The sequence below is a fragment of the Xenopus tropicalis genome, chromosome 1 (assembly GCF_000004195.4).
Source record: "Xenopus tropicalis strain Nigerian chromosome 1, UCB_Xtro_10.0, whole genome shotgun sequence".
Taxonomy (NCBI): Eukaryota; Metazoa; Chordata; class Amphibia; order Anura; family Pipidae; genus Xenopus; species Xenopus tropicalis.
In genome coordinates, this window is record NC_030677.2 from 42922583 (window position 1) to 42933663 (window position 11081).

The window sequence follows — 11081 nt, forward strand, 5'->3', positions numbered from 1 at the left end:
TTTGGAACTTGTGTCCTTCTGAGCAGATAAAGCAATTAAATAGTGATGAGCGAATCTGTCCTGTTTCATTTTGCTGAAAAATCTGTGAAACTGCTGAAAATTTTGTAAAAAAAATGTGAAATGTAGCTACCCAAGACTTTTTTGACTGCTGCAACTTTTTTTGATGTGACCGTGACTTTTTTATGCGACTTATTTACTGCGACTACAAATTTTTCCCAAAAAATTTTTGCAGGGAAAAAATTTGCTCATGACTACAATCAAATAAAACTTAAAAAGACCTAGTACTTCTCTGTCTTACTGTTACCTTAAAGCAGTGATCCCCAACCAGTGGCTCGGGGGCAACATGTTGCTCCCCAACCCCTTGGGTGTTGCTCTCAGTGCCCCCAAACCAGGGAGTTATTGTTGAATTCCTGACTTGGGGGCAAGTTTTGGTTGAATAAAAACAAGATTTACTACCAAATAAGCCTAATAGCCAATCTTAGCCCTTATTTGGCTACTCCATGAACTTTTATGGCGCTTGTGTTGCTCACATTTTACATTTGATTGTGTCTCACGAGTAAGAAAGGTAGGGGATCCCTGTCTTAAAGGAATACTGTCATGAAAACCATTGTTTTTAACAAAACCCATCCGTTAATAGCAGAATCCTGCATTGAATTCCATTTTCAAAAACAAACAAATTTTTGTATGTAATTTTAAAATTTCACATGGGACTAGCCATATTCTTCATTTCCCAGGGTTCCACAGCCATGTGACCTGTGCTCTGTAAAACTCCAGTCACATTTTACTGAAGCATTGCAAATTGGAGTGCTTAATGCCCCACCTAGTGGTTAAACACACAAGTCTGGCCATGACTCCTCCAGTTACACAGAGTAAGAGAAACAATCACTTGCACTTGTATTGTGCATTGCTGGCTCTTTGTGAATGTGCAGACTCAGGTACAATATTACAATATTACAGCTAAAAAATACATTTGTTGGTTGAAGAATAACATTTTAAATGGTAGAGTGAATTATTTACAGTGCAATTTAAAAATAAAAAGTATACCATAAAAAACAGGACAGTATCCCTTTAAAGGTGACATATAGCATGAGTTAAAATACCTTAACTCATGCTATATGGTGCTGGTTTCAATCTAGGCTAAAAGTGATCATTATCTTTAAAAATTGCCCCTTAATTGGAACTATAGATCTGCTGCAATTCTTGTTTGTGTTTTAAATGAGGGGTGGGCATGTCTTAATGGTCCCTGCCAGAAGCAAAGTAGGAGGAGAATAGGTAATCACAGGCCTGTATTTACACACGGAAAGACAGGCTTCAGTTCCCTATCAGGTCCACCTAGCTGCTGGTTGGTTCCAAGTGCAGTGTGCTGCTGCCCCCCTGGCACAGACTGGGAAAGAAGGCAGCACGAAGTGGAACAGAAGGTTGGGACTAGTAGGAATTTTTGGAGAAATGTTCTTTAAATCAGCCCAAAATCCAACTTTTTTTCAGCACATTCCTTCTATATTTCGAGCAGTATAATGCAATGCCACATTCTTGTTTTTTATACAATATATCCTCTTTAACCAAAGTGAGAGAACAGACATTTCACTTGTACAGATGAGGACTCTGGAGCTCTTCAAGTCCCATGTAGAGTGAATGTGTGGCCTACTGTTCCCTTAGATAACAACTGACCCTTTGGGGCCCATTTACTTACTCACAAACGGGCCGAATGCGTCCGATTGCGTTTTTTTCGTAATGATCGGTATTTTTCGGATAATTGTTGCGACTTTTTCGTTGCCATTCCGAATGTTGCGCAAAATCTGGCGATTTTTTTCGTAGCGTTACTACTTGCGCGAAAAGTCGCGACTTTTTCGCAGCTTTCGCGCCGAGTACGAAAGATTCGGATTCATTCAAGCTTCAGTATGGTGACTTTTCTTGGGCCAGGTTGGAGCTGCAGAGTGCCATTGAGCCCTATGGGAGGCTTTCCTTGGGCCAGGTTGGAGCTGCAGAGTGCCATTGAGCCCTATGGGAGACTTTCCTGGGGCCAGGTTGGAGCTGCAGAGTGCCATTGAGCCCTATGGGAGACTTTCCTTGGGCCAGGTTGGAGCTGCAGAGTGCCATTGAGCCCTATGGGAGACTTTCCTTGGGCCGGGTTGGAGCTGCAGAGTGCCATTGAGCCCTATGGGAGACTTTCCTTGGGCCGGGTTGGAGCTGCAGAGTGCCATTGAGCCCTATGGGAGACTTTCCTTGGGCCAGGTTGGAGCTGCAGAGTGCCATTGAGCCCTATAGGAGACTTTCCTTGGGCCAGGTTGGAGCTGCAGAGTGCCATTGAGCCCTATGGGAGACTTTCCTTGGGCCAGGTTGGAGCTGCAGAGTGCCATTGAGCCCTATGGGAGACTTTCCTTGGGCCAGGTTGGAGCTGCAGGGTGCCATTGAGTCCTATGGGAGGCTTCCAAAATCATGCTAAGTCTGAAAGTTTCGCCCGCCGCTTACGAGCGCTCAATACGAAAAAGTCGCAACAAGATACGAGCGCATCGTAATGGCTACGAAAAACTTGTGTTTTTTGCGCAAATCGTATTGGTAACGAAAAAGTCGCGACAATTTCCGAAAAATCGTAAAGGCGCCGAAAATTCGCAAAAAATACGAAAAAGTCGCAAAATGTTCGTTTTCCAATCGGAATTTTTCCAATTCGGATTCGTGTCTTAGTAAATGTGCCCCTTTGTCTCTAGTACACTCCATGTAAAGTGGCTCCCCATCCCCTTTAGCGCTTATGGTTTAATAGGTGACCCATAGAAGCTCTTCTGAGAGCAGAAGATATGAAACAATGGAAGTTACAAAGGAATATTACAATATAATTCAATGGGAGCTGCTATGGCAATATGGTCTTACTGATACTACACACTTAGAAAAAAAGAACATAGAAAAAAAATCTAAGATAGAATTGACTAAAGTGCATATTTGTTAAATAAGCCAGCCATGACCCCTGTATCTTAGTAGATATTGTAGTTGCAAATATACTGCCGTTTAACACAATGAATCACTGAACAGAGCCGTGTGCAGGCTGTAGGCAGTAATAGTATCTGATCTAGAAGGTTATGCATAAAATCAAGGAACCTTGACAGGAGTGATATTTTAGCAAACAGTTTGTTCGCCAATAGATGTTCTTTTCTGAAGAATGCCAACAGAGCAGCATAAAGGAAAGTATTCAGAACTGTTAAAAATGAAATACTGTTAATGGTTGGATGATGGTGAGCAAGATATGAGAGGGTTTTTAGCTCATATTCCAACAGTATGCATGCCTACCATCTCTAGGAGCATTTACTGTCAGAATTACTTTTACAAATGATTTTTTATTGAACAAAATGCATGAGAGTTGGGCAACCTAGCATTTTCTTGCTGCTGCAATAAAGACGTTCATGCTGTGAGCTGCTGGCAGATTTTACCTGCTCTAACTGGCGGATTCCAGCATGAGTCATCAGTTTGCAATGAGCTACTGACACACAGCAGTTGGAAAGAAATTAGGTTGCAGTAGCATACTAATAAACCATTTAAAAGCTTTAAAGTGGACCTGTCACCCAGACATAAAAAGCTGTATAATAAAAGTCCTTTTCAAATTAAACATGAAACCCTAAATATTTTTTTTATTACCACATCCATACCCATTATAAAAGCATTTTAGAATCCCAGCTGTCAATCATATAATGCCTGCCCCGCCTCTATGCCTTAGGCATAGAGGTGGGGCAGACAGTTACTTTCACTTTCAATTCAGAACTTCTTAGATGTTGCTGCTCTCCCACATTCACCCTCATCTAATTGTGTAACCAGTGCATAGGCATGAGCATCAGGTCCCCCCATACTGGCACAGAAACAAGATTTTGGCGTGATGCAATGCCTGCTTTGATAACAGTGTCCACAAAATGGCCCCTGCCTGCTTGCTGCAATTGTGAATTCCAAGGCCGAAGAAAATAAGATTAAAATAATTTATACAGTGTAAGTAAAGTTTATTTTGCTTGCCAAACACAATAGAAAACAATTTGAAATGATTTCTTAAGGTGACAGGTCCGCTTTAAGAAACTCTTTTCTGTTTATGCATGTAGCACGTTTGTGGATTTTTAATAATAGTGACACTGCCCCTTTAACAATCATTTTTTACTTTTTATCTCCTTTCTTTTCCTCTTCATTGTTAATTTCTTTGTTTTTTTAAATACTTCTCCTAAAATTCTGCTTCTCTACATGATACATTGCCCTTGCTTCCCATTCTAATTTTGTGTCTTTAGCCATGCATCCATGAGGTCCACCTTTTGGAGTGCCCCTGTGCCAAGACCCGTTGTCGCGGGGCGACTAATCTCCCCGCAATGCCATCCCACCGGCTAGAATATAAATCGTCGGTGGGATGGCATACGCTGCGCCGCAATTTGCCGAAGTTGCCTTGAGAACAATCCATATTTAACTGCCTGAAACATTATTAAAGCACCACCCCATACTTTCTGCATTTAGCAAAGAAAGCAGGGTCAACATGCATTGTAATACATTCATCTTTAAAGAATTATAGTTGAATAACACATTCCTATTACTGGACATCTGGGCAGTCTTTATTTAGTGTTGTCCATGCAGTTTGTACATTTTCCAGTTAATTCAATTTCTTGAGTAAGGTGCTGCTTAAAGGAAATATTAGCTCAGTGGATAGATTTAACATAATATGAACAGCTATAGACTATATAGTATTCTGTTTGTATTGCAGCCACTAGTCTTTGGTTCATTTATAATGCAATATATCTTGGGTTTACAATCCTGTGGCAGCTCATTTTCAAACTCATTAAAGATCAACAAGGGATGTCAGATATTATGATTTCATAATGTTCCTTGCAGAGAATATTGCTTGATTATATTCTTTACCTATTACCTAACACTTTCCAGCCAGCGTGAATTTATCTTTGACAAAACACCATAACAGATTTTTGCATATTCATTGAAAACAAAATAAGCCATAGAACATTTCATAGTTAACTACTTCGGGAATTCTGAATCCTTTTCACTGTTTATAACTCTATGGTGTATTCTTCCCATTTCTATACCTTTTGTGTCTCAACAGAAGTGTGAAACCAAAAGAATGATGTGGGAAATCGACAATTCTTGGCATGTAAGTTAATCTTTTGATAAGCATTTCTGCTGAAGGTATAGTAGCCCAATGACCCGTAGGGAAACGTAGGGAAGCAGGGGCATGATGGAGACGTAGGGCAGACATAGCCACTCCCAGTTATAGGTGATTGGTTGTTTTGTATTAAGGATATAAATAGTAGTAACCGTTCCCGCTCCTCAATCCATTTTAGGCAGCATAGTAAAACGCCCACCCTCCCTCCCTACAGAGGTGGAGGCAACGAGTGGTGTTGGCGGGATTATTGAGTTGGGGAGAAACAATGGTTGGGTTAGGAAGGGAGTTTGATAATTGATTGTGGCTGGCATGCCTGGAACCTCAGGGGTAAGTAAGTGGATCAGGAGGTGAGTTTTGTTGGGTAGGGGGTTCCGGGCTGGAAGGGCAGCTGGCAGCGCCAGTTGCGCTGCGCAGTTATTGGCTTGTTATGGTTTATGGTTATTCAAAGTTGGTTGTTTGTTATACAGACATTTGTATTGTGTTCATGAGATGTTTTGTATCTTATTTGTTCTTTATAATATGTTTTAAATTAAAACTTTGATTGTTATTAATAAATGTTCTGCGGCCATTTTTATCCCAAGAATTGGTGTCCGAGTGTTTATTGGGGTTGGTAAGTAAAAGAGGCGAAGGGGTTAGGGTTGGGAGAAAGGCGGGTCAGGATCCGACATTGCTCACGTCAAGTCTATTCCTATGTCTATTAATGTAAAATTAAATAGCGGAAACATTTTATTCAAAGCTTTTTAAATGGAAACTGTCATGTAGTCAAATTTTGGGAACCGAAAAATGTACAGTATATTCCGTATACATATAAAATATATATAGTAAACATTTTTTAAAAATCTATTCAATTTGGATGGATATCCACAGAGTCTGTGGTTTGCTCCCTTTCCCCTGCAAAAACTAATGTTTCACTAGGCATTGAAGAAAGAGTAGAGGTCAGCTGACTGAGTTATGTGGTCCTTTGGAACCATGTGACTGGTAAGCAGAGATCTACTAAAGCCTAGACATTTGGGCTTAAATCTAAGACTATGTGATGAATCTCTGCAAACTGTTTGGTTTTTAAAATGTCCTCATATTATTCACTGTGTTCGTATTCTTGTTATTTTTACATGAAAAAGAAATGCAAATTCAAGAACATAACTTATAATATGATATATATATATATATATATATATATATGGAGTTTCAGCAGTTATCTGGTTGCTGGGGTGCAACTTACCTTAGCAACCAGGGAATTGTTTGAATGAGAGACTGATATATAAATAGGAGAGGACCTGGCTAGTAAAATAAGTTACAAAAAGTAACAATAACAATAAAATTGTAGGCTCAAGGAGCAATGGTTTTTTGGCTGCTGGGGTCAGTGACCCCCATTTAAAATTTGCAAAGACTTAGAAGAAGAAGACAAAGAAAAAAAAAAATAGATCATGAAGACCAGTTGAAAAGTTGCTTAGAATTGTCTAATCTATAACATAACTTAGAGGTGAACCAACTCTTTAAAGACTTTAGGAAAGTTGCCAAGGATGAAAACAGCATCACTTAATGCAAAGTAATTACATACAGATATGGGATCTTTTATCTGGAAACCTGTTATCCAGAAAGCCCCAAATTACAGCAAGGCTATCGCCCATACTTTCCATTTTAAGTAAAAAATTATAATTGTAATTTTTTTTACCTTTTCTCTATAATAATAAAAAAGTACCGTGTACTTGATCTTAACTAAGCTGCATGAATCCATATTGGTGGTAAAATGATCCTATTGGGTTTAATTCATGTTTAAAAGCAGACTTAAGGTGTCCAGAAAACCCCAGGTCTCAAGCATTCTGGATAACAGATCCAATACCTGTATTAGGAAATTTAGGGAACAGATTTGACCCATAATCTAATTCATAGTCAGTAGGTAGTTTTCCAGAAATATCCATGGGATGCTAATATTTAGTTATAAGCATCTCCTTATTTTAAATCTAAGTCTAATTTTCTGTAATTATAATGAAGAATACATTTTCAAACTAACCCATTTGCAACAGCTAAATGACAACAAGGGGGGTACTATGAATGATTAGAGTGTTAATCCTGTATTTTGATTATAGGTTTCAAAAAAATGTGTTTGAGTCAGAAATGTTCTAGTCCCCTTGTCCTTGCTGATGCCAAATCTGTTCTGATGGATTTGAAAAAAAGCTGCTTTGTTCCTCTCCCATGTGGCTGTGTATATGTATGCATAGCAAATTGCATGTACATTGGCAATTTTAGAAGAGCTTTATACTAAATCCATGGCAGCTTACCACCATTCCTCAGCATCCCCTTGGATATTGGTTACACTCTCAATATCCTTCCTGGCCAGATTATTTAATGTCCACAACCTGCTGTTACCCTCTGTTTCTAACAATAGAAAAGGAAAAAAAATACGGTAAAAAGACCTGAAATCTCATGAACAAAAACATAAACGTCTATTTAGACAGTCTGTGTAGAGTTAGACAGATTAGCAGAAGAAACTTATTAAAAATCCATTTTCTAGTGACAAGTAATTTGGCTTTTACAATGAATGACTCTGGCACAGTTGTTGAGTAAATTGGTCACTCTTGCTAAAAGCAGGCTGCGGTTCAATAAAGCTTTTCTTGTAACATAAAAGTGCGCAGAATTGTTTATAAAAGCGCAAATACAAACGTGAGTGACCAGGAAACCTATACATGTAAATTGGATGCATTAAAAATTCTGGGGCTCCCTCATGTGGAGGCCCATTTATCAACATTTATTATGCAAACGAAAACCTCAAATTGTGAATTTTATATCACTTCAATATCACAATTAGCTTCCCGAAAATCTTGAATACCTTGAAGTAAAAGGGCCATATAAATATTGCCTTGCACAGTTCGCTTTAACTTCTTCATGACCTCAACAGCTTTTAGGTGGCGTATTTATAATGTTTTTTGTGGTAATAAATGGCAGAAAATTGCGGGAAAAACGACAAATGTTAGTTAATGGGCCCCTTAGTGGAGATGCAAGAACTAGGTGTGTTGTGGGCAAAACAACTTGGCCTTTTGAGTTTTTTTGCACATTTCACTTTTGATCATATAAGGTTATATCTAAACAGGGCTTTTATCCAAAGTCCTTGTTGTAAAGGTTAATTAAGTCAGGAAAACTCGAAAACTTAAACCCAAATGTGCACTTATTTATTAAAGAAACTCAAATCTCAAAAACTAGATCATCAATAAACTCACATGTAAAAAAACACAAAACTTGACCGCAGTGCCATCATTTTCTACTCATCATTTTCAATGACTATAAGAAGTTTCAGAAAAACTTGAGTTGTAAAAATCACTTAAATTTTGATAGGACGAATTCCATTGACTTGTACCTGAACTCGCTAGCTTTTAGCTGTATTTTAAAATTCCATTTTTTTTGTGCTTAATAAATCTCAAACACTCGCTCAAACACTGAGTTTTAGAGCAAAACAACATGATTTGTTGAAGAACCTCTAGATTGAATATTAATAATTTGGCTCCTTAGAGGCAGATTTATCTACAATTAGGTTACTAAACATGGGGCAAAAATGCAATAGTGAATGTCATTATTTATTAAAGGGGTTGTTTACCTTTATATGAACTTTAAGGAGTGATCCTCAACCCCTTGGATGTTGCTCTCAGTGCCCCCAAGCCAGGTAGTTATTTTTGAATTCCTGACCAAGTTTTGGTTGAATAAAAACAAGATTTACTACCAAATAAAGCCTCCTGTAAGCTGATAGTGTGCATAGAGGCTGCCTAATAGCCAATCTTAGCCCTTATTTGGCTCCTCCACCTCCTCCGTGAATTTTTGCTGCAGTTTTGTGAAAAAATGTGCCAATGGTGAAATGTGGAATTTGGCAGCAAATCCATGCCTGGCGAAAAAATTCCCTCATTGCTACAAATAAATATTTGCTAAGAACTGTTCATTCTATAACATACTAAAAGTTAACAAAGTTAACCCCTTTAAAGTAAAAACTGTAAAAAGGCACCAACAAAAACTTAGCAAGTAAAAGCTGGTGAGTCTCTATAGAAGTCTGGGAATTGTCTCAAACTAATATTTTATTTTCCCAGTTTCTTTTCATTTTTGATATATTTTCTCCTGTTGGCAATGAGAGTTCAAATCCCGAAATAGAAAAAAATTGGATTAAATATGATAATTTCTGATGATCGGAAATGTCAGGAAAATGTTTATGAAAAAATTGTAATAGTCACAATAATATTGTAATGTCGTTTGAAAGTCACAAATCGTACACAGTGGGAAAACCTTTCTGACTTTGATCCTTCTGTGCATGATTTTGAAAGCCTCCCAATGGCACTCAATGGCACTCTGCAGCTCCAACCTGGCCCAAGGAAAGTCTCCCATAGGGCTCAATGGCACTCTGCGGCTCCAACCCGGCCCAAGGAAAGTCTCCCATAGGGCTCAATGGCACTCTGCAGCTCCAACCTGGCCCAAGGAAAGTCTCCCATAGGGCTCAATGGCACTCTGCAGCTCCAACCCGGCCCAAGGAAAGTCTCCCATAGGGCTCAATGGCACTCTGCAGCTCCAACCTGGCCCAAGGAAAGTCTCCCATAGGGCTCAATGGCACTCTGCAGCTCCAACCCGGCCCAAGGAAAGTCTCCCATAGGGCTCAATGGCACTCTGCAGCTCCAACCCGGCCCAAGGAAAGTCTCCCATAGGGCTCAATTGCACTCTGCAGCTCCAACCCGGCCCAAGGAAAGTCTCCCATAGGGCTCAATGGCACTCTGCAGCTCCAACCTGGCCCAAGGAAAGCCTCCCATAGGGCTCAATGGCACTCTGCAGCTCCAACCCGGCCCAAGGAAAGTCTCCCATAGGGCTTAATGGCACTCTGCAGCTCCAACCCGGCCCAAGGAAAGTCTCCCATAGGGCTCAATGGCACTCTGCAGCTCCAACCCGGCCCAAGGAAAGTCTCCCATAGGGCTCAATGGCACTCTGCAGCTCCAACCCGGCCCAAGGAAAGTCTCCCATAGGGCTCAATGGCACTCTGCAGCTCCAACCCGGCCCAAGGAAAGTCTCCCATAGGGCTTAATGGCACTCTGCAGCTCCAACCTGGCCCAAGGAAAGTCTCCCATAGGGCTCAATGGCACTCTGCAGCTCCAACCAGGCCCAAGGAAAGTCTCCCATAGGGCTCAATGGCACTCTGCAGCTCCAACCCGGCCCAAGGAAAGTCTCCCATAGGGCTTAATGGCACTCTGCAGCTCCAACCTGGCCCAAGGAAAGTCTCCCATAGGGCTCAATGGCACTCTGCAGCTCCAACCTGGCCCAAGGAAAGTCTCCCATAGGGATCAATGGCACTCTGCAGCTCCAACCCGGCCCAAGGAAAGTCTCCCATAGGGCTCAATGGCACTCTGCAGCTCCAACCTGACCCAAGGAAAGTCTCCCATAGGGCTCAATGGCACTCTGCAGCTCTAACCCGGCCCAAGGAAAGTCTCCCATAGGGCTCAATGGCACTCTGCAGCTCCAACCCGGCCCAAGGAAAGTCTCCCATAGGGCTCAATGGCACTCTGCAGCTCCAACCCGGCCCAAGGAAAGTCTCCCATAGGGCTCAATGGCACGCTGCAGCTCCAACCCGGCCCAAGGAAAGTCACGATAACGAAGCTTGAATGAATCTGAAACTTTCGTACTTGTTGCAACAAATAGGATTTTGTTGCACAAATTGTTGGGCAAATTGTCGCAAAGTATGAAAAAGTTGTGAAAAATTAATGAAAAAGTCACAAAAAATACGCACAGTACAAAAACAATCGTACTTTGATGAATGTGCCTCTATAAGTTTGTAATGTTATTTATATTTAACTCAGATTTGTAACAGTGGAAGTAATTGTATCTCTTCACTTAATTTTGAAGATAATATGGAAACTCTGATAATGCTAGAACCAACTGAAGAACTCTTACAGAAAACTAGTGAGGAGTTCACTTAAATTCCAGATTGTATCTG